The sequence below is a fragment of the Chelonoidis abingdonii genome, chromosome 11 (genome assembly GCF_003597395.2).
Source record: "Chelonoidis abingdonii isolate Lonesome George chromosome 11, CheloAbing_2.0, whole genome shotgun sequence".
NCBI classification, from domain to species: domain Eukaryota; kingdom Metazoa; phylum Chordata; order Testudines; family Testudinidae; genus Chelonoidis; species Chelonoidis abingdonii.
Window position 1 is genome coordinate 26,219,623 of NC_133779.1, and position 24,865 is coordinate 26,244,487.

The 24,865-nt window shown below is 49.1% G+C and overlaps 1 protein-coding gene and 1 long non-coding RNA gene across 2 annotated transcripts in view; both read right to left on the reverse strand.

The window, feature by feature from the left end:
• Positions 1-24,865, reverse strand: part of LOC116823303 (uncharacterized) — a 703,657-nt gene that overhangs the window by 462,101 nt on the left and 216,691 nt on the right. The window lies entirely within an intron of this gene.
• Positions 1-24,865, reverse strand: part of LOC142047443 (uncharacterized) — a 203,076-nt gene that overhangs the window by 1,464 nt on the left and 176,747 nt on the right. The window lies entirely within an intron of this gene.

Here is a 24,865-nt window from a genome sequence, read left to right on the forward strand (position 1 = left end):
ACCTCTTTCTTCATACTGCTTTTGTTATTCCATGAAACATCAAGGATGCAATAAAGAGCTGAGTTTACTCCAGGGTGAGGAAAGAAAAGAGCCATCAACCCCCTGGCAAAGCTCAGTGCCCCAGAGAAAACCTGCCCGCTGCTATAGCAATCACTGATGTGCTGGGGATATGACAGGAGAGGGACTGTCTGAATTAAGGCAGGCCCCAGGGGATGGGGGGAGTGGCAGGGAGAAGCACTGGGGACGGGCAGGGAAGTGACTCTCCACAAGTGGCCCCTCCTCAGCCCATCTCTGCCCCCCTGTGTCTGTGGCTCCCAGCGCTGCAGGCCCCACTGACATCCCCCCCGGCTATGGCTCCTCTCAGGAGCAGCTGATCCAGCTCCAGGAGAGCAAGTGCCCCCTGGGTTATAAATTAAGCATTTAAAATAACATTAAATATGAAAAACTGTGTTTTGAATTGATGCGGGGGGTCGCACTCGGCACCTTGCTTTGTGCAAGGGGTCACCAGTTCAAAAAGTTGGAGAACCACTGGGTTACACAGGGAAAGAGCAAAGAGAGACACTGAAACAGGCCTGCAGGGGAAATACCTGGGGAGACGAATTCCCAGCTCACAAATCTTTCCCGCTCCATTTACTGCCCCATCCCTAGGCTGGATCTCCAGTGCCGCGGACATCACAGATCCCCCTCTCTGCCAAGGGTGGTTGCACAGGTAGTTCCTTCGTGCCAGGCCTCTGCCTCACTGAATAATTGCATAAATTCACTGGAGCTGCTCCCCTCCCCCTGCTTCTTTCTGTGACCCTTCTGCCAGTTGGAGTCGGCAGCAACATGGCCCAGGGTTCAATATCTTGGGGATCCTTTTTAACAACACAACACAGAACCCACTCGAGCCCCCACCCAGTAGCCTGGGACAATCCCACACCACCTCTGGGTGTCTCTAGAGGCAATACTTCCCCTTGCCAGCACCGAGTCTGAGGCTGTGTCTACACTACTGTTGGTGTCACTAAGCATAACCCTAAGTAACTTGGAAAGGTGGAAGATAACAAGAATATGAAGTCTCCCTGTTTTAGGCCTCAGCGAGCAAAAATCCCTCCATGTTTGAACTCTAATCGACCTAAGAGGCCGGCAGTTGGGAAAGGCCAGGAGTAACAGCCGTTATCAGTTACAATGCAGCTCAAACCGGTATGAAGCAAAAATAATGAGTCCTGCATACTTCTGGCTAAGGGAGTAAAATAACACCTCTCAAAAAGACAGGACAAGATAGTAGTTCAAAGGAATGGGCCTAACGAGCTAGACCTGTAGTTGCCAGCCTTGTTTAACTGTTTAATGAAACTGCTTAATGTAGCTGCTAGAGGTGGGAAAGGGGAGGGAGGGAAGAAGGGAAGAGCTTAGCTGAAGTAGAGTATAAAAAAGGTAACCTGCTTGTATTGGGTGTGCCAGATCTGAGGCGTGCCAAGTCTCCCAGCACCGCTTTAAGATCTCAAATAAACTTTGCTTGCTTCTCCACCCTGGTGTGTTTATTGGCGCTAAGCCCTCTGGGCACAAACCACTGTTGCTTGCCTCGTGCAGCCTCTGTGCCTGCAATAGTTTTGGCGTCCCTGGGTGGGCATCGAGGCTAAAATCAGCCTTGTCCGGACCCCTCTCGGCAGCCGATGGATCGCGGTGATGACTGATGCCCAGCGCGCATCGGTGACTTAATCGGGGCCTCAGCGAAGACGTAGTTTGATCGACCCCAGAGGGCACAACGGTGCAACGCGCTTGGACAGTGGAGAAGCAGCTGCAATCTACGGTGCAGAACCGGTCCCTCGGATAAGGTAGGAACAGTCCAGTGGTCTGGATTTTTGCCTGTTAGGACCTGGGGACGCCCAGTGTTACCCTAGGATATGAGGCAGGGACAGAGTACAGGTAGGACACGGTGTACACCCTTAGAATGCATTCTAGCCAACTGGGAAGTGTTTGGATCAGATCCACTAACTAAAAGCAAACTAAAAAGATTCTGTACGGTAGACTGGCCTCAATATCAACTAGAAGGTCAGGAAAGGTAGCCACCGGAGGGATCACTTAATTACAACATGATCCTTCAATTACTTCTGTTTTGTCAGTGTACAGGTAAATGGAATGAACATATGTATGCACAGCTGTTTAGGTTGTTAAGAGATAGGTCAGATCTTTTGCAAAAGTGTAACCTGACTCCGGCAGGTTCGGTAGTCACTACTGTACTTCTCTGAACTCCCCTCTGATTGTAATGGCATATTCGGTGTTCCCTTCGGCTGTAACACCTCCACCATATAACGAGAAGGTGCCTAAAGCCCCAGAGAGTGCCCCCTCGGTGGGATTCTAACCGTTAGTCACAGATACCAGGGTAACCCGTTTTGAAGAAGGAGACCAACCAGCCAATACAGTGCAGGTTTAACCCAGTGGAACTGGCAGCCTTTAAAGCACAGGTTGGGGAATTCTCAACTAACCCAAGCCAGTTCATCTCAGTTTTTGAGGGGTGTCGAGCTAGTCACCTGCCTGAATGACTGTCAGGTCCTTATGAGAACCCTGTTGTCCGAAGTGGAGCGGAATCAGGTTATATCTAAGGCAAGGGAGAAAGCACAACGAAGACAGGATCAGGACATAATTGCTCCCCATGCCGATGTGGCAGTCCCCCGGGCTGATCCTAGGTGGAATCCTAATAATCCCCAGTCCTTCGCCCTCCTCACCTCCTATAAGGATCTGCTTTGTATGGATTCCGACACTCGGCTGTCTGATACAACAATTGGGTAAAACCTTACGAGATAATACAGGAGCCCAAGGAAACTCCGGTTGCCTTTTTGCAGCGTATTCTGGATGCAATCTGGCAAAATACTAGTGCAGACCCCGATGATCAGGCAACTGAGGCAATTATCAAGGGCATCTTTACTAGCCGTGCGGCCCCTGATATTAAAAGGAAATTACAGAAAAAGGAGGACTTAATGGGCAGGACCATGGCACAAATTCTGGAAACTGCAAATAAGGCTTACAGCCTTAGAGAGGGAGAAAAGGAAAAGAGACAAGTGAAAATGATGGTTGCAGCAGTACAGGCTGGCAGTACAGGCTGGCGGCAAGAGAAGGTTTCAGGAAGGCCAGGGAATGAGATGCCGCAGGAGTGGGTGCCCTGGTTCGCAGGAAAGGCATCTGGGTCACAACCAGTGTGCTATATGCCATAAGGAGGGACACTGGAAAAATGAGTGCCCTGAAAGGGAAGGTACCCCTATGATGGCAGCAGAGAATCAAGAATAGGGGTGTCAGGGGAGACGGACCATCCTGCCCCTGGAACCCTGAGTAAAAATGCAGGTGGGAAATTCAGAAATAGACTTTCTAGTAGACTCTGGAGCAGCACGAACTGCCATAAATCAACCGCTTCAGCTGCCCGTGGCAGATTCTCTCACAGTAGTGGGTGCTACAGGAAAAGGAGCTAAGCGTCCAGTTATGCCCCAGCGGAATGCGCCTTGGGAAACAGAACTATATCTCATAAGCTGGTCTACCTCCTCGATCGCCCAACGCCCCTGTTAGGACGGGATCTGCTTTGTCACTTAGGCACCACCCTGGATTTTACCCAAGACGAAATAACCCTCACCTTACCCCCTGAAAATTCCTAGGTAATGGCCCTTGCAATTAAGCCTTCAGTTATGCAAGCCCCAGAGTGGAGTCAGTGGAAGGACCAGGTGTACCCCCTGGTATGGGCATCAGGGGTCCCAGGAAAGGCCACCCATCAAACCCTCATTAATGTTCAGCTCCTGCCAGGAAAGGGTCCAGTGCGAATCAAGCAGTATCCAATCAAGAGGGAAGACAGAGAGGGTCTGCAGGGAACTATAGACCAATTTCTACAGTGTGGTGTGCTTCAAGAATGTCAGTCAGCTCGGAACACCCCCATCCTGCCTGTGCAGAAGCCCGATGGCATGTACCAGCTAGTGCAGGACCTGAGGGCGGTAAATGAATGAGTTAAGACTCTGCACCCTCTGGTCCCAAACCCCTATACCCTGTTGGCCTCTGTAGGGGGACAGTACACCCATTTTTCAGTTCTTGATTTGAAAGATGCTTTCTTAACAATTCCAGTTGATACTGCATCTCAGGAGATTTTCTCCTTCGAGTGGGAGGACGGGAAAAAGGGTTAAAAAGCAGCTTTGCTGGACAGTGCTGGCCCAGGGGTTTAAAAACTCCCCCATCCTTTTTGGTCAAGCCCTGGTCAGAGATTTGGAGGAGTGGAACAATGAGGACCAGGTCCTCCTCCTCCAATATGTAGATGACCTGTTAATTGCTGCTGTGGGTCTCACCCCGTGCCTTACAGCCACTGTGAGCCTTTTGAACTTTGTCGGACTCTGGGGATATCAGGTAGCACAAAGCAAGGCTCAAATTGCTCTCACAGAAGTGCAGTACTTAGGATTTCACCTAAGGCAGGGGGAGCGTCAGCTTTCAAACGAAAGGAAGGAAGCTATCTGCCAAGTGCCTGTCCCAAACAATCGTAAATGGCTCAGGGCATTTCTGGGCATGGCAGGCTTCTGCAGAATATGGATCCCTGAATTTGGACTGTGGGCAAAACCACTGTATGAGTGTGTTAAGGGAGCGGACCACGACCCCTTTCACTGGTCCACAGAAGCTGACAGGGCATTTAAAATTCTAAAGAGGAAACTGATGGAAGCCCCAGCCCTGGGTCTGCAGGATCTCTCCAAACCGTTTCAGCTGTATGTCCATGAAAGGAAAGGGGTGGCTCTGGGAGTGCTTACTCAGTTGTTAGGCACCTGGAAACGTCCTGTGGCTTACTTTTCCAAACAACTGGATCAGGTTGCCAAGGGGTGGCCAGCGTGTCTACGGGCGGTCGCTGCAACTGCCCTAGTACTTGAGGAAGCCGAGAAGTTAACTTTGGGAGGGACTGTGCAGGTGTATACTCCCCATATGGTTCAAGCCCTGCTGGATGCTAAAGGTGGTCTCTGGCTCACACAGGCTCGAGTGGCTCGGTATCAGGCTAAACTTTTGGAAAACTCTGAAGTCACCCTGCAGGCTTGCCCCTCCCTTAACCCGGCCACCCTGTTGCCAGAGACAGAGGAGCAGGAACAGGACTGTTTAGATGTCATAGATGCCGAATACTCCAGCCGCCCAGATTTAAAAGATCAGCCACTCCCAAATGCAGATGATGAATGATACACTGACGGCAGTAGCACGGTTACAAACGGACAAAGGAGGGCAGGCTATGCTGTTGTAACTCTCCACGAGACAGTGGAAGCAGAGAGTTTGCCTGCCGGGACATCAGCCCAGCTGGCTGAGTTAGTAGCCTTAACCCACGCGCTTGAACTGTCAAAAGGGAGAAGGGTTAACATTTTTACTGATTCCAGATATGCCTTTGGAGTGCTGCACGCTCATGCAGGTCTGTGGAAGCAGAGGGGAATGCTGACTGCCCAAGGATCTCCGGTCAAGCATGGACCCCAGATTCTCCGGCTTCTAGAAGCAGTGCAGCTCCCCTCAGTGGTAGCAGTGATACACTGCAAGGCTCATCAGAAAGAAGATCATGATGTAAACAGGGGCAACGCCAGCGCGGATAGGCAGGCCAAGCGAGCTGCTACCTTGGAACCACTGGAAACTGAGGATGCCCAGATGCATGCCCTCATCCCATCGGTAGGGGAGCGACCAGCCCCTCAGTACTCTCACGAGGAAAAAAACCTGGCCGACACACTTGGGCTCCAGGAAAAGGAGGGACGGCTTCACTCCACAGAAGGAAAAATCCTCCTACCAAAGAGCCTAATGCGGCCAGTGCTGCAGAAACTACATGAAACCACTCATGCTGGCAGAGTGTCTCTAACTCAGCTCGTGAATAAATATTTCCTGACCTCCAGACTCCGACCTCTGGCCTCCCAGATACAGGCTGAATGCTTAATCTGCCAAAAGAACAACCCCAGACCAGGACTTTCAGTGCCACCCGCTACTCTGGAACCCACCCCAGGTCCAGGACTGGTTTGGCAAATAGATTTTACTGAGTTCCCCCGGACTCAAGGGTACAGATACCTCCTCGTCTTAGTGGACCAATTCAGCGGATGGCCCGAAGCCTTCCCGTGCCGAAATAATAGTGCCAGAACAGTGGCTTTGAAGTTTGTCAAGGAGATCATTCCTTGATTCGGACTTCCCCAGTGGATGGAATCTGACAGTGGACCACACTTCACATCAAAGATCATTCAAAATATCTCGGATGTCCTACAGCTCACCTGGAAGCTCCACACTCCATGGCGACCGCAGGCCAGTGGAGTAGTGGAACGCACCAATCAGACACTCAAGCGACATCTCTCAAAGGTCTGCCAGGAGGCCTCTCTTCAGTGGCCTGATGCTTTGCCCCTTGTTTTACTCCGTGTTCGTGCTCTCTGAAAGGGTAGATTAGGACTTAGTCCCTTCGAGATTATGTTTGGAAGGTCATGGCCTATGAATGGTACACCGGTTCTGTTAGGGGAGTGGGAAGTGGGGTGTGGTTTCTTGTCTCAGTACATGTGCTCTCTGTCTGCTGTTCTCTGTTCTCTTCACAGGTACACCAAAGATTTGCAGCTTCTCCTGCTGGATGAACCTATCCACTCCCTGCAGCCAGGTGACTCCGTCCTCGTTCGTACCTGGAAGGACGAGCCTCGGGGACCCCACACCGTCCTGCTGACCTCCCACACGGCGGCCAAGGTTAAGGGACGTAAGAACTGGATCCACCACTCCAGACTGAAAAGAGTGCCCGCTCCTGAGCAGTGGACCGTCCAGCCAGCACCAGAGACTGCCAGCGACAATCTGGGACTTAAACTGCTGTTTAAAAGACATAAGGGCCAAGCCTCACCCTCTCTAATCTGTTAGGCCCTTATATGGGTGGAAGCCCTTTAGTCTGGTCTCACATCCCTCCTATTTGTCAACCACACTATTGCTCTCTTCACCAGCGGTGGGCGGTGCACGTAGTGGTACACACAGTACACAGGGGCCCCAGCCAAAGGGTATGCGGGTTCTTATCACCCTGCTTACCTCCTGTGGGTCCCGCCTGGGTACAGGTTTGTGGGCAGCCCTGCTATTATATCCACCCTGTCAGTGTGGAATAATAGATGCAGTGTTTCCCCTTTGGGCGCCCTAATTCCCTTCCCCGGGAAAACCCTGAAACCTGGTTATGTTTGTTTTCAGAGGGCCGACCTAACTTGTTGGCCTGGTCCCTCCTGTTTTTAATTTGCCTGCTATTAGTGATTGCTATTTTGTGGATATTTGGGAAATTGTAGTTGTTAGGCCCTAAGGTCACCTGCTCAGTATGGGTCCAGGTCCAAAGTCTGCCATAATGTTACTTTTTGCCATGGGGGCACTTCTCTTGTTAGTCCTCGCTTCCCTCCCAGCCCATGCAGGGTGGAGAGGGAATCCCACTAACCTGGAGACAAACACCTATGAAGCCTTAAAGATTTCCTTTGCCCAAGAGTTTAACCTTTCTAACTGCTAGATATGCTCCCAGATCCTGCACCATGCGGCGGGATTGCCATGGACAGCGGTTCCCCAAAATTAGGCGGATATTTGCCAGACATGGCAGAGCACTAATGACTCCCCAATATCCCCCACCCATCCCAAGAATCACCCCTGGATGGCCTACTCTAGCCGCAAACTGTTCCAAGGAAGCCCAGTTTAGCCTCACCAATTATCCTTGGAAGCCCATCTGGAATAGTGCCATTATCCCTCAGCCCATCAGGCTTCATGCCATTCCCCCTGGCCTCCTCTGTCATGCACAAGGTAGGACGGCCAACCACACATGGTTTGCTGGGAACAGCACCTGTCAATATTATTTGACCCCGACCGCTAACGTGTCCATTCCAGTTTATGACAGCTCCGGACAGGACTCTGGGGAAGGGTTTGCATATTGGACCCCTGCAAAGGCTACACAAATGGCACGGGGATATAATGGCTTATTGGGCAATGGCCTGCTCTAGCACGTATGTGGCCAGAACGCCTATAAGTGGCTCCCTCATGGGTGGTATGGAAGCTGTTACAAGGGGTTCCTTGCCCCTCCTTTGTGGGTCCTGGCCCAAGCCCCGTATGGCCGCCCCAGACGGCGCAGGTCTCTGTACGCCACCCCAGAGCCCATTGGCGAGGGAGACAGGCGTGGTATGATCCTCCTTCCATCATATGGGGTGAGACGACTGGCCCAACTTTACTGGAGACTTTCTGTGTTCCTCACTCAGTTTGCAAATGACACCCTGGCTATAGAAAAAAGCATCAGCTCTGAGCTTTATCAGCTCCGACTGCTGGCCTTCCAAACCGCCAGGCCCTAGATTATGTTCTGGCTTCACAGGGCAGGGTGTGTGCCCTTATTGAAGATGAATGCTGTGCCTATGTCCCAGAAAATGCACAGGACATTAACAAACACATCCTGTCGGCTGAACAAGCTTTAGAGCAGTGGAAGGCCCAAGAAAGGGAACCTACCACTTTTGACTCCCTCTGGAGTTGGTTGCCCAACCTGGAAGGAATAGGAGGGGGCCTCATGCGGCTCCTCCTCACAGGGGTGATGCTGTGCCTGGTCACCCTCATTCTAATTGCTTGTTTTAAGATGCTCCTCCATAAGCTTTGTGCCCCCTGTTCCCCAGAACTCCTGATGTACCCTCTTATTGATAACACCAGCTCCATGGCATTTAATCGTATCTTGTCCGCAGAGTATGAGAAAACTCAGCCAAAAGCTTGTTGAGTATTCTCAAAGGAGGGAATTGTTGGTGTCACTAAGCACAACCCTAAGTAACTTGGAAAGGTGAAGGCAACAAGGATATGAAGTCTCCCTGTTTTAGGCCTTAGGCAGGCAAAAGTCCCTAATTGACCTAACAGGCCAGTAGATAGAAAAGGCCAGGTGTAACATCCGTTATCAGTTGCAATACAGCTCAAACCGGTATAAGGCAGAACTAATGAGGCCTGCATGCTTCTGGCCGAGGGAGGGAGATAATGGTTCACAAGAAGAAAGGACAAGATCGTAATTCAAAGAAATGGGCCTAACGAGCTAGACTTGTAGTCGCCAACTTTGATTAACTGTTTAGTGTAACTGCTTAATGTAACTGCTACAAGGAGGAAAAGGGGGAGGGAGGGAAGAAGGGAAGGGCTTAGCTAAAAGTAAAGTATAAAAAAGGTAACCTGCTTGTATTAGGTGTGCTGGATCTGAGGCGTGCCAAGTCTCCCAGCACCGCTTTGGGATCTCAAAGAAACTTTGCTTGCTTCTCCACCCTGGTGTGTTTGTTGGCGCTAAGCACTCTAGGCACGAACCACTGTTGCTTGCCTCGGGCAGCCTCTGTGCCTGCAACATGAAGGCCTCCCTTTCTGCTCTCCTGTGCAACAGAGTCCTTGTAACCCTGACAGGGCTGGGCCCAAGATCCCTGGGAGGCTTCACCTCTAGTCTCGTCATGGTCATTTAGGCCAGGGCGCTCTCTCCACTCCAGCCACTTCCCTGGCCCAGTGAGCAGTACATTAAGTTCAAACTGAATAGGATGTATTACACAGCAAGGAACAATAAGAAAAACAATGCAGAAATGGAAAGACGAAGACACAAGAACCCCACCCTGTGGCACAGGGACACCACAGCCAGCCACCTCTGCGGCTTCAGGAAAGTTCACAGCCTGTTCCTCGCCCATCCCAGGCCTCCTGGCCAGGCCCTGGTTGCACTGCAATGACACTGTGGGTCAGACACTTGCTCTGGTGGTGGCCACACACGCTCATGCTCTGGGGGCAGGACCCTGCTCCCCAGCATCGCCTTCTGTTGGGATCATGAACACATAGGCGACAAGTTATATATGTTTGTGGTGCTTGGGCTCCAGGAATATTCAGGGCTGGGGGCCCTGCTCCAGCAATATTTGGAGCTGGGTCTCTCCTCTGGTCCTGCCTGGATCGGGCCCCGGCCCCCGTGGGTCCCTCCCTCACGCCCCGCCGCGTCCCTGCCTGACAGATATCAGCACAGGTCTCTCCCCTGCCTGCCTGCGCTGCCAGAGATCGGCTCCCTGCAGAACTGCTGTCCGCTGCCCCAGGGTCCTAGTGCCTGGCAGCCGCTATTGGCAAGGCAGGCTGCCCTTACCCTGCCCTAGCCCTGAGCCTCTCCAACCCCTCAAACCCCTCAGCCCCAATCAGAGCTATCATCCTCCCATACCCTGATCCTCTGCCCCAGCCCTGAGCCACCCCACATCATGAACCCCTCATCCCCAGTCAGCGCCCTCATCCCCCTGCTCCCTAATCCTCTGCCCCAGCCCTGAGCCTGCACCCAGTACCTAAACTCCCTCCCAGAGCCTGCACCCCTCACCCCTTCCTACACCCCCAGCCCCAGCCCAGAGCCTGCACCCAAACTCCATCCCAAAGCCTCCACCCTAATCCCCAGCCCAGGACCTGCACCCCATACCTCCCCCCGAAACCCCGCCCAGAGCCTTAGGCAGGTGGGGGCGGGTTCTGGGCACCACCAAAATTTCTACAAACTTGCCACCCATGTGAACAGCCCCCTCCAAGTCCAGGCTGCGAGTCCTTGTGCCTGGGGGTATCCCCCTGCGCTAAGCCTGCTGTGCCTCATTGCACCCAGCTCCGGTGTTACTGGTAGCACTGCCTGCATCTGCAGATCCCCTGCCTTGCCTCTGGCCCAGCTCCGCCCACTGCTCTCCCCTTAGCTCCCCCCTGCGCAGGCTCAGGCAGCTCCAGCTCACACAGAAGACAGGACCTCAGGTTCCTGACTCCCTCATTGGTTCATTTGCCCTGTCAATCAGGCAGATCTAGAGCATTGGCCTCTCCCTATTGGTCTTGGAGACTGTCAGTCTCAGGATCTTGATTTCTCATTGGCCCTTCCCTTTGGGTCCTGGGAGAGGGTCAACCCAGGAATCCCAATGAGGGGCCAGCTGCCCCCTTACAGCAAGGCTAGGCCATAGGTAATTGAAGGCCAGTAGCATCCTCCCAGTGTCACGTCTCCAGGAGCTGGGGTGTTAGCTAGACACCAGGCTCCATAGATTCAAGGCAAGAGCCACAGGCATTGGTAGCAGTGCCCACCTGCCATGGGGACAGTGCAGGAGTTGGCAAAGATCCATCCCAAACACATCAGCAGGCAGGGAGCATGGTTATCGCCAAGAGATATTGACACTTCAGCTGGCACCTGGCTGGGGATGCAGACAACAGTTGAAGCGGGAGGGCTTGTATACACTACAGGGTCTATAGCGGTGGCTCTCAGCCTGCAGCTCAATCAGTAGAGAGCTGCAGCCCATATGACATTCTCAGGGCCACACAGGCAGTATTGGATGTGGCCTACAACACATTATGGGCTGTATATGCAGCTCACAATGGTAAATAGCTTGAGAACCACTGGTCTATAGCAGTGTAGCCATAGTGCTGTAATTATGTTGGTGTAACTTCATAGCACAGCCTACGCTGTGAGAAGGGCTCCTCCTGGCACTGCAGGAAAGCCAGCTCCTCCAGCACCTTAGCTGCTGTTTTAAGCGTAGGCCACACCTCAGTCTCCAGTCTGTCTCCAAGTGGAGTGTTGACAGAGTGCTAAGTGCTGCTTTCTGCATGGTAAGGACTCCTGAGTGTTCTTCAGAGACACAGGGTGGGGTTCAGCCCTAATGCGTGTGCAAAGCACCAAGAGAACTCTGCTCCATTTGAGCTGTGTGGCTTGGCTACGCTGGGAAGCTGATTGGGAGGACTTGTCTAGTGTTATACCATTATAGCTATGACAGTCAATGCCCATTTCACTGCCACTTCACCTCAATGCCTGCCTGCAATGGCGCTAGGGGCCAGGCAAGGCAGATCAAGTCCCCAGTGCCTTACGGCAGTGGTTCTCAACCAAGGGAACAGGCCCTTTGGGGGCCACCAGCAGATTTCAGGAGGGCCAGCATTAGGCTTGCCAGCACCTAGAAAGCCAAAGCTCCACTGCATGGGGCTGAAGCCAGGGGCTCCAAGCCCCACCAGCCAGGGCTAAAACTGAAGCCTGAGCAATTTAGCTCCACGGGACTCCCTGTGGCCCTGGGAAGTTGCCTGCTTGTTAAGCCCTAATGCTGGTCCTGGCTTTCATATGCAGGAAAACAGTTGTGGTACAAGTGGGTTGTGAAGTTTTTAATAGGATGTTATCCTGTGGCACCTTATAGACTAAGAGACATTTTGGAGCATGAGCTTTCGTGGGTGAATACCCACTTCGTCAGATGCATGTGACAAAGTGGGTATTCACCCACGAAAGCTCATGCCCAACGTCTGTTAGTCTATAAGGTGCCACAGATTCTTCGCTGCTTTTACAGAACAGACTACATGGCTACCCTCTGATACTTAAGTAGGATGTTGTGGAAGCCTCAGAAAGAAGTGTGTGAGAACTGGTGAGGCCACATCTGCAGAGTATTGCATCCAGTTTTGCACTCCCCACCCCCACAGAAAGGATGTGACAAATTGGAGAGATCCAGCAGAGGCAACAAAAATTATTAGGGGCTTGAGCAGAAGTTTTCTGAGGAGAGGCTGAGAACTGGGCTTATTTAGTGCTGCAGAAGAGAAGGGAGGGGATTTGATAGCAGCCTTCAACTACCTGAAGGGGGGTTCACAAGAGGATGGAGCTTGCTGTTCTCAGTGGTGGAGATGACAGAACAAGGAGTAATGGTCTCAGTTCAGTGGAGAGGTCTAGGTTGGATATTAGAAAACTGTTTCACTGGGGTGATGAAGCACTGGAATGGGTTACTTAGGAGGGTGGTGGAATCTTTAAAGCCTGGCTTGACAAAGCCTGCTGTATGATCACCCCTACCAACCACTCAAGTATGTGACCACCAGCTGATCACCCTACCCTAATAATCACAGATTGAGAAAATCTGAGACCTTTTCAAAGCTATCCATCCTGGATCTTTCAAAGAGAAGACAGTAGATCCATTTACAAGAGAAAATTTCTGGCTGTTAGACTGAATGGCCTTGATTAACTCACTAGCACACCATTCAGTTGTAGCACTGCTCATACAGTTTACCATGAGGACTCCTTTCCCTAGTGGTTTTCTAAGACAAACATTCATCCTCACCTAGATTTGCCGCTTACTCTTCACCTAAGGCTTGCTCTAAGGAACACTTTCCTGGCAACAACAGACTCTTTCTGGGTCTCGACTTACATCCAGGACTCACCTCTGCTATCAGGCAGATTTCTACACAATCCCCTTTCAGGCCAATGGAGAATTTCATAGTCAAAAGGTTAGGCATTCTCCTTACCTTTGCCATACACAAGTTCAGGGATCTTGTCTTTCTTGCTACAAGTTTCCAAACTGTCAGTAGGCAACATGCAATCAGCTATATGCTCTCCTTTGTGCCCTGGCTGGATATCACCCTGATCAGACAGAGTTGCTACTGTTCTTTTCACCACACATTGCAAAAGCAGAAGACATACAAGCACCAGCATTGTTGATCTCTGGGATTTGCTAACTCAACTGGATGCAAACTGAAGAAATTGTCTGAGGTAAACAGATGAAGTTAACAAAGACAAATGCAAAGTGCTCCATTTAGGAAGGAAAAATCAGGTCACACATACAAAATGGAAGAGACTTCTAGGAAGGAGTATGGGAGAAGGGATCTAGGGGTTATAGTGGACCACAAGCAAATATGAGTCAACAGTTGATAACTGTTGCAAAAAAAGCAAACCTGATTTCTGGGATGCATTACAGGTGTTGTGAGCAAGACACCGAGAAGTCATTCTTCCTCTCTTCTCTGTGCTGGTTAGGCTCCACGGAGTATGTGTCCTTTCTTGGCACTGCATTTCAAGAAGATGTGGAGAATTGAAGAGGGTCCAGAGAAGGCAACAAGGATGATTAAACATCTTGAGAACATACCGAATGAAGGAAGGCTGAAAGATTGGGTTTGTTTAGTTTGGAAAAGAGAAGACTGAGAGGGGACATGATAGCAGTTTTCAGGTATCTAAAAGGGTGTCATCAGAGGAGGGAGAAACTTGTTCACCCTGGCCTCTAAGGATGAACAAGAAGCATAGGGCTTTAAAGTGCAGCAAGGGAGGTTCAGGCTCGGCCATTAGGAAAAAGTTCCTAACTGTCAGGGTAGTTAAACACTGGAATAAATTGCCTAGGGAGGTTGTGGAATCTCCATCTCTGGAGATATTTAAGAGTAGGTTAGATAAATGTCTATCAGGGATGGTCTAGACAGTATTTGGTCCTGCCAAGAGGGCAGGGGACTGGACTCGACGACGTCTTGAGGTCCCTTCCAGTCCTAGAATCTATGAAACCTAGTTGCAGTGCCATTCTCCCTAGCAGACACAAACTTAGGACCATTCCCTTTCTGGGCTTTAGCTGAATCCAGAACCAACTCTGAGACAACTGCGTTACCCTCAACCATCACAGGCTGAAAGGCATCTTCTGTCTGCTTCACAGATGAAGAGCTGGACACGTATTCTCCTTTACCAGACACACAGCTTGGGATCTCATTTCCCTTGTCCCAGCACACAGAGCTGTTCACAGACAAAAGCTTGGAGACCGGGGTAGCTTTCTCCATAGGCAAGTCAATACCCCTGACAGACACAGGCATATTTCCTTCACTGTTATTATTCTCCACACAGGTAACAAGTAAGGTATAGGGACACTCATTTCCCACTATCCTTGCCTTCCCAAACTGCTGACTAGACAAAGGCTGCCCAGGCTCCTCCAAAATCTTGTCCTCCTCTTCCTTGTCTTGATCTAATTCCAGATTTTTCTCTGAGACACTAGATAGACATTTAGAAACTTCATTCACAGCTAAACAGCTATTCTCCAAAGACAAACTTTTGGAGAAAACCCCCATAGACACAACCTTAGGATTAATCCTCTCCTGTGCATGGTTTATCTTAACTTGACTGAACATAGCTTTAATATCATTTCCAATCATAAATCCCTTCCATTTCAGGTGGATTTTAGCCAAAGACACCCTGACAAAATACTCAGATAAGGCTATAACTGTTACACTTTCACCTGGCACATGATTTCCTTCCTGAGAGGACTTGCTTTAACCAAAGTAATAGCTGCTGTGGTGTCCCTCCATGCCATTCACCTTACTCCATTCACTTCTGCACTGCTAATAAACTCTGCATTATTTTTCCCATATTTAGCTTTAATATGAGTTTTAAGGTCAAATTCTTCAGAGACAATAGAAACAGCATTTGCACACAGGGCATCAGTGCTGGGCTCTGTGCGGCTTGCCTGTGAGTTTATAATAACAGGATTAGCGTTTACCATTGGCATTAAGGGTTGCTGGTTTTGGGCTGCCTTTCAGGGTCAGGCAATCTGGTATCATGTGGCCAAGCACATCACAGTGATAGCATGTAACCTCCTCTTGAACTGGGGAGAATGGTGATTAATTTTTCCCTAGGGTTTATACCCTTCTCAAGCCCTTTTTCAGGCATGGGCATCCGCAATCTCTGCAGCCTGTAGGACTGACTCAGGTTCCCTATCACACACAGCTGCTCTCAGTGGGCAGGTACAATGTCTAAGAACTATTCCAAAGTTATTAAATCCCGCAGTTTTTCAAAACTCCCATGCGCCTTTGCTCCCACAACCTGTTTTTTAACAAAATCCATCAGCTTATGAGCACGTTCTACAAAAAAACAATCATTAGACATTTTAATCTTTCTAAACTTAACACTGTAAGAATCAGGAGTAACCCTGAACCACCTTAACACAGAATCCTTAAACCACTCATAATCCAAGGCTTCTTGTTCCTACATTTCATTAAATACCTCCCTGGCTTTTCCAATCAGTCCGGTCAGCAGGACAGGCATTCGCTGATCATTGGGCATCTGGAACAGATTGCAAAGTCATTCAAAGGTAGACAAAAACTTCTCTATATCCTCAGTATCATTGTAAATGGGACACATCCTCTTTCAGTTTTTTTCACAGTGGTGGGGAAGTAGAGCACCAGGCAGTGGTGACTTTCTCTGCTCTTCCAATAGCTAAGTCTGGCTGCCTCCTGCTGCATCTGTTGAGCTCTATTCTTCCTTGCAGCAGCTTCTTTTTCTAATTCAGGTATCTTTGGCTTTTCCAGCAATCGAAGATCTGCTAGATTCTGTTCATGCTCAAGTTGCAGTTTATTTGCTGCCTTTTGCACTCTAATTTTTTCTGCATCTTCTGTATCCTCAGGTGAAGGCTGTGCTCCTGCCTCCTGATCACTGTCCATGCAGAGATCTCTCAGTTCTTGATTTGTAGTTTTCTTTCTAAAGCTTATCCCTCTCTCTGAACACAAATCTTCCAGGGCTTTTTTGTCAAGGCTCTCATGTGCTCTTTGCTCACCCATTGCAAACTGCTCTTTAACCAACTAAACTCTCAATACCAAAATTTGAATAGCATGGGGTTCTGACCCAAAGCTTAATTGACCTAATTCTGTGGATCCAAGCACAACTATGCCACTGTGATGATGCTGCCTGTGGGAGCTGAAGTCACTCAATTAGGGAGAACTGCAAACAACATGGGCAGACAAACATAAGGATTGGAACAGATCAGCTCAAAGCAGGGCCAAGCCCCAGATTTATTTACCGCAGTTACCCAAATGGCCCCCCTCAAGGATTGAGCTCATAACCCTAGGTTTAGCAAGCCAATGCTCAAACCACTCAGCTATCCCTCCTCCCCAAAAGCTGATGGATATTCCAATACTTAGATTTACCAAGCCAGCACAAAGCTCCTGTATTACTGTACCTCACTAGTTACTCAGAAGTCCAAACAATGTAGTTCCCTTAAAATGCCGCCAGGCTCCATCCAGACACACGTTAGATACGATGATGATGATTACTGAAAAAGAAAAGGTTCTTCCAATCCCAAAGGATCAGCCACACACCCAGGTCCAATTATAACTTAGATCTTACCCAAAATACACACTTATAGCCAATTCTTATTAATGAAGCTAAAATTTATTTAAAAAGAAAAGAGAGAGTGTTGGTTAAAAGATCAGTATACATACAGACTTGAACTCAATTCTTGAGGTTCAGATACATAGCAGAGGTGAGCTTGTAGTTGCCAAAAGTCCTTTTAGATACAGTCCATGGGTTATAGTCCAATGTCCATATTCAGGGTGACTCCAGATCTCAATCCTTAAGGTTTCCCCCTCTTGGAACCCAAAGCAGATCTGAGATGAATAAGGATAGTGTCCCAGGGTTTTTATACATTTCCTGCAGCCTTTTGGCCTGAGAAAACAATAGGCTTCATTTTCTTTCTCCTAAACATCATGGGAATTAGCACAGGATAATTTATCCATTAAACAGTTCAGATACAGGTTACCACAACCTTCAAAGAGACATATAGACAATAATACTCTTTCACTCAAGTGTCTTCCTAAATGTTAATACTCCTTTTTTGATCTTTGAATCAAAGCTATAGCAATAGACAAGACTTGTTTGCTTTCATCACAAGACCTGAGCAAACATCTACCTTTCTGTCTCTAACACTGCAGGCTTGCATGTCAAAGCTCTATGTATTTACATATTTTCCTAACCAGTCTCTAAAGTTCCAGATGGGTCAGGTCAATCTGTGAGTTAATTAACTCTTTCTGGTCCTGCCACCTTTCAATGAGATATTAGATAATTTTTTTCACATCTTAGCTCATAGAGCCAAGAGTACACTCACAACGTCACAGGTGCTCAGTGGCTGTCACAGACAGGATTGTTTTGGTAGGGTGCTCGGTGGGTGTCACACACTGGAATGTTATGGTACAATGCTCAGTGAGTGTCACACCCAGGATTGTTCTGGTAGTGTACTCAGGGGGTGTCACACACTGGATTGTTTTGGTAGGGTTCTCAGTGGGTGTCTCACACTGGATTCTTATTGCAGGGTGCTGAGTGGGTGTCACATCCTGGATTGTTTTGGTAGGATGCTCAGTGGGTGTCACGTACTGGAATGTTGCAGTAGGGGACTCAGTGGTGACTCACACTGGGTTCTTACTGCAGGGTGCTGAGTGGGTGTCACACAGTGGATGGTTTTGAGAGGGTGCTCAACGGGTATCACACACTGGATTGTTAGGGTAGGTGCCCAGTGGGTGGCACACATTGGATTTTTTGGTAGGGTGCTCACTGGGTATCACCACAGTGGATGGTTTTGATAGGGTGCTCCACGGGTATCACACACTGGATTGTTAGGGTAGGTGCCCAGTGGGTGGCAGACATTGGATGTTTTGGTCGGGTGGTCAGTGGGCGTCACACAGTGGATTGTTAGGGTAGGTGCCCAGTGGGTGGCACACATTGGATGTTTTGATAGGGTGCTCGACGGGTATCACACACTGGGTTGTTAGGGTAGGTGCCCAGTGGGTGGCACCCACTGGATGTTTTGGTAGGGTGGTCAGTGGGTGTCACACAGTGGATTGTTAGGGTAGGTGCCCAGTGGGTGGCACACATTGGATGTTTTGATAGGGTGCTCGACGGGTATCACACACTGGGTTGTTAGGGTAGGTGCCCAGTGGGTGGCACCCACTGGATGTTTTGGTAGGGTGGTCAGTGGGTGTCACACAGTGGATTGTTAGGGTAGGTGCCCAGTGGGTGGCACACATTGGATGTTTTGATAGGGTGCTGAACGGGTATCACACACTGGATTGTTAGGGTAGGTGCCCAGTGGGTGGCACACATTGGATTTTTTGATAGGGTGCTCACCGGGTATCACACACTGGATTGTTAGGGTAGGTGCCCAGTGGGTGGCACCCATTGGATGTTTTGGTAGGGTGGTCAGTGGGTGTCACACAGTGGATTGTTAGGGTAGGTGCCCAGTGGGTGGCACACATTGGATGTTTTGATAGGGTGCTGAACGGGTATCACACACTGGATTGTTAGGGTAGGTGCCCAGTGGGTGGCACACATTGGATTTTTTGATAGGGTGCTCACCGGGTATCACACACTGGATTGTTAGGGTAGGTGCCCAGTGGGTGGCACCCATTGGATGTTTTGGTAGGGTGGTCAGTGGGTGTCACACAGTGGATGGTTTTGATAGGGTGCTCGACGGGTATCACACACTGGGTTGTTAGGGTAGGTGCCCAGTGGGTGGCAGACATTGGATGTTTTGGTCGGGTGGTCAGTGGGTGTCACACAGTGGATTGTTAGGGTAGGTGCCCAGTGGGTGTCACACACAGCACTACAGCACTTGTATGAGGTGAATAGAAAAATACTATTTCTTTTGTTTATCATTTTAACTGTGCAAATATTTGTAATACAAATAATAACGTACAGTGAGCACAGTGCACTTTGTATTTTGTGTTGTGACTGAAATCAATGTATTTGAAAATACAGAAAAACATCCAAACCTATTTACTACATTGCAGTCGGTTTCTCTGATTTTTCAGCACTGCAGTTAGAACTCTGGTTCATCACAATTAATCTGTTTGAATCTATCGCGTGAGTTAAGTGATTTTAAATAGGGTTGTCAATTAATCACAAACACCAAGAAAATTCTACATTTTAAAGTGGAGGAAAAAATGAGTCTCCTGAGGTATCTCGGGGCCACTGCAGGCAGGAAAGGAAAATAAACAGGCACAGGAGCTCTGGGCAGCTCTTCCTTTTGTACAAAAGTTAAAGGGTCAAATCTTTCAGTCTTTCATGAAGTAAAACTTCTATTGCCATCAGTGCCTCCACTCATAGATATTCATCATCGCTTCCATAACCGCATTGGTCATTGGGGCACCACCACTGATGAGCAATCAACCTGAGCAGGAGCGTCACCAGGGTTTCTGGCACCCTAGGCAGGGGTCCTTCCACACTCCCAGTCGGTGGCGGCAGTTCTGTGGCAGGAGGGTCCTTCCGCACCTCCGGTCTTCAGGGCACTTCAGCAGCGGGTCCCGGAGCGAGTGAAGGACCCGCCACAGAATTGCTGCCAAAGACCCGGAGCGCAGAAAGACTCCCCGCAGCCGAATTGCTGCCAAGAGCACCCCTCCAAATCCTGGTGTCTTAGGCGACCGCCTAGGTCGCCTAAATGGAAGCGCTGGCCCTGCCCCTGAGGTTTGTGTGTCAGTGCTTGAGTTTCCACGAAATATATTCCTGATCACTCTTCTATGTTGTTGTGATAAATGAAGGGCGGGGGCGGGGGAGAGGGGAAGAGGGCAACTCCCTTTGATGGACATCCAGCCAGCCAGTAGCTATAAAATTCCTCTTTGTAGCTGTTCTCTAATTGCTCTACATGTAAAGGGTTAAAAAGTCTCACTACTATGCATAGGTAAAAGGGAGTGAGTGGGTACCTGGCCAAAAGAGCCGATGGGAAGGCTAGAACTTTTAAAAATTGAAACATGATTCCCTTTTTGTCTGTCTGTTGTTGTTCTCCCGGGTAGAGGCAAACAGAACAGAGTAATGCTGTAAGAAGCTTGAAAAATCATCAGTATCGTGCCTAGAAACTACTGATTTAAAACCCCAGATATGTAAGTAAATCTGGAAATATCTAGGAAGATGTGATTAGGTTTATTCCTTTTTTTTTGTTATAGCTGGTGGATTCCTCTGTGCTCACCCCAGGTGCTTTTGTTTTGCTTGTAACCTTTAAGCTGGACCTCAAGAAAGCTATTCTTGATGGTTAATTCTTGTAGTTGCTTCTTTAAAATCTAGTGATAGCCTGAGTTCCCAGATGTATTTTCTTTCTTTTTTTTATTAATAAAATTTACCTTTTTTTAGAACAAAATGGGATTTTTATGTCTTAAGAGGTTTGTGCATTAGCTGGTGGCAAAAGCTGATTTCCTTTTTTTCCCTTTCTCTGCTCTTCCCCAGAGGGGGGTGGGGTGAGAGGGCTTGAGGGTACTCCAGAGGAAGGAATTCCCAAGTGCACCTTCCTGAGCTCTCGAAGGGGTTTTGCACTTGGGTGGTGGCAGCATCTACCAATCCAAGGTCAAAGAAAAGCTGTAACCTTGAGAGTTTTAATACAACCCTGGAATGGCCAGTATTATTTTTTAAAATCCTTGCAGGCCCCCACCTTCTGCACTCAAAGTGCCAGAGTGGGGAATTAGCCTTGACATGACAGTTGTTAATCCATCTCTTCTTCTGTCTACCTCTTCTTCCTTTCCCCTGTGCTGTCCCTTGGAGGATGATCTTGGATAGGCCAGATGATCTTGTTACATGGTCGTACTACTTCAGCGTGCACTTCTTCATGGTCATCAGGAGGTCTTCATCTGACCCAGAGCATTGGGTGATGATGTTGCGGACCTCTTCATTAGTGACGTGGTTGAAGTAGAAGATGCCGAGGATTTTACAGAAGTAAAATCTCTACTACCTGTATTTTCCATTCAAGTTCTGCCGTAAGAGTCCACGTCTTGCACACATACAGAAAAATGGAGATGACCAATGCGTGCAGCAGTTTCAGTTTGGATTCTGGGGAGATGTTCTTATTCTTCCAAATTGGCTTTAGCTTTGCCATCATTGTTGTTGTTTGGGCAGTTCTTGCCTGAATTTCTGCCTTGGATTCTTCATCAGTGATGATTGCCCCCAAATACTTGAACTGTTTCACTGTCTCCAGCTCTTGTCCACTCATTGTGATATGTGAGCTAATCCCATCAAGTCCTCAGCTTGGCTTTCTCTGCACTGATTTCCATGCCATATTTTGTGGAGGTTTCATCCAATCATTTCCCAAGGTTGCCAAGTTCATCTTCGCTGACTGCCAGGCCATCAATGTCATCAACAAACCAAAGTTTGAGATTGTTCACTCCCCAGTGGTGACTGTGCATATGTGATCTTCTAGGGCATCAGTCGTTATGTGCTCCAAGTAGATGTTGAACAGTGTGGGTGAAAGAAGGCAGCCTTGCTGGACCCCAACAGTGGTGTGAAATCACTCTCCTATTGTGCCATTGAAAAGAACTGCACTGCTGGCCTTGGCATACAGTTGTTTAATGGTAGGAATAAGCTTATGACTAACATTGTACTTCTTCTTGGTTGCCCAGAGAGCTTCGTGCCATACTCTGTCAAATGCCTTCTCGAAGTCAGCAAAGACCTGGTAGATGTCCTGCTAGTGTTGTAAGTACTTCTCACATAGAACACAAAGGTTGAAAATCTGTCCTGTGGTGGTGCTTCATGTAGTACTGGAAAGTCATCCTCGCCTGTTGAATCTGGGCTGTCTAAGACACCAGGATCTCCATTTGTCTGGTGGTTGTACAGATCAGAGCAGTAGTCTGTCCACCTATTGATGATGTTCCTTTCTTCCGTAAGACTGTTCCCTTCTTCGTCTTGAGTTGCATTAGCTTTGGTCCATCTTTCCTTCGTCAGATCTTTTATAGCCTGGAAGGCTCATTTGCTATTTTTATTATTAATGCACTCTTCAATTTCAGAGCTTTGTTTTTCAATCCATATCTCCTTGGCCACCGTCATTCCTTTCTTGATCTTTCTGCCAGTCGTCTGTATTTATCAGCTCCCTCAGGGCTGCTCTTGTCTCTCTTAAGTTCTCTTCTAATATCACACTTGTAGTGTGACCAATGGTTTTGTCTTCTTACGATGTTTCCCGAGGATGTCCATTGCTGCCTCATTCATTACAGCGTTGAAATTGTTAGTCATTGTTTCTACATCTTCCTCTAGAGCAAGCAGTGGGGCAAATTCTCTGCTGATCATTGCTTGGAATGACTCTGCCCTGTTTCAGTCTCTGAGTCTTTCTAAGTCAAACTTGGTTCTGGTGAACTTTGGCCTGACAATTTTCCTTAGCCATAGCCAAAAATTTAGCATCACAAGCTCGTGATCACTTCCAGTATCAGCATCAGGGAAGCTCCTTGTTTTAGCTCTGTAAATCCCAGAACAAAATTGGTTTTGCACCATGATGTAGTCGATCTGGCTGTGATGTAGACAATTAGGTGCATGCCATGTTGATCGTCTGGATGCTTTATGTGTTCCTAATATGTTTGCAAGAACCAGATTGTTATAGCTGACAAACTCCAAAAGTCTCAGTCCTCTCTCATTGGTTACCACATTACAGAAAGGGCCACAATAATCTTGCCAATCTGCCTGTGTATCAGTCCCTACTTTAGCATTCCAATCTCCTTGTACAACCAGAATATCTTTCTTCTGTATCTTATTGATGATGTCTTGGACCTGACTGTAAAAATCTTCAAATGGCTCATCGTCATAGTCTGTTGTAGGGGCACAGACTTGTACCACTGCGATATTAAACAGTGCTGCCTTTAGATGGATGGAAATAAGCCTGCTGGACACTGGGTGGCATCCCAATACTCAGTTCTTGATCTCTTTATGTACAAGAAATCCTACACCGTTGACATGTTTGTCCTCTCCATTGTAATAGAGCACATGGCTTTCTTCTGTTAGTACCTCTCCAAAGTTCTTCCATCTGACCTCAGAGATTCCTAGGAGGTGCCAGGTGTATTGTTCCATTTCATATGTGAGTTCTTTCAACTTCCCTCTTTGTCTCAATGTCCTTACATTCCATGTGGCTATGGTGATGTTATCGCTTCCATGGATCCTCTTTGTTGGGGTTACACCAGTAGTATACTTGTCATGTCTGCCGTGCTGGGAGACAGACAGCACAGTCATTATTAACCCGGGCTGTGTTCAATCTGGTATGGACATTGTTGACTTGCTCATCATATGGTGTGTCTTGGGCAAATTTCTAACCTGGCGGCAGGGGCGGCTCTAGGCACCAGCAAAGCAAGCACATGCTTGGGGCAGCCCATTTGCAGGGGTGGTAGGGATCCAGTATGGGAGCTGAGAACCAACGGGGGGCCCTGGGAGCTGTAGTTCCTTGGTTAGCTCCCTGCCTATATAGCCAGCCCTGGAGCAGGGAAAGAACTACATTTCCCAGCATTGCCTTGGCCACTATTAGCTGGAAAGGAAGTGGGGTAACCTCATGCTGCAGCCTGCTGTGAATGGACAGCTGCACTGTGAAGGGAAGGGGAACCATATTTTAACATTCAAAAAATAGGACACTCCACGGGGAGGGAGGGTAGCCCCACCCTGCCACCATCCAGTCCCTCTGACTGCCCCCCACAGAAACCCCAACCCATCCAACTTCCCCTGCTCCCTGATCACCCTTCCTGGGACCCCTGCCCCTAATTGACCCCCAGGACCCCACCCCCTATCTAAGCACTGCTGCTCCTTGTCCCCTGATTTGCCCCTTCCAGGGACCCCTGCCCCTAACTTCCCCTTGGGACCCCACCCCCTATCTATGCCTGCTTTCTCCTTGTCCCCAACTGCTGCCTCCTGAAACCCCTCCCCCACTTCCCCCTAGGACCCCACCCCCCAGCCTCCCCTGATAAACCCCTGGGACTCTCATGCCTATCCAACTGCTGCCTGGCCCCTGAGTGCCTCCCCGAACCCCTGACCCATCTAACACCCCCCTTCTCACTTCCCCTGACTGCCCCCCCTGAACCTCTGCACCATCCAACCCCCAGAACCCGCTATCCCTTCTCCAACTCCCCAACCCCCTTACCGTGTCACTCAGACCAGCATTAGAAACAAAGAGTGGAACAAAAGAATAATAAAGGCACCTCAACTTTTCCTCATTTATGTAGGACAGTCTTATAATATGCATCCAGAGATCCTCCAACCACACAAGCTGAAAATTGTTCCACTTTACTGCAGTTCTGTAACCAAATGGGAATCGATCCTGTCTGTGTTATGTGCGCATCTAAAATTCCTGCTGAATGATCTGCCCTGGGGGAGAGTTACCAGTAACCCAGGGCTGCAGCGGAAGGAGGATGCAGGTCGGGGAGGGGAGAGAGCCCAGGGTTGAGGAAGCAGGAGATGTGGGGCAATGGTGGGGTGGGAGGGGGGAGCTCAGAGCTGGGGTGGCATGGGGGTGCGGCGGGGAGCCCAGGGCTGGGATGGGAGGCAGACAAAAATTTTTTTGCTTGGGGCAGCAAAAAACCTAGAGCCACTCTGCCTGGCAGAGCCCATCCGTCTCCAGACAGATTCTTTTTGTTGCCTCTTATGACATGCAGGACAGCAGTGGGCCTATTCTGTCCCCGGACCCACAGGGGACTCATA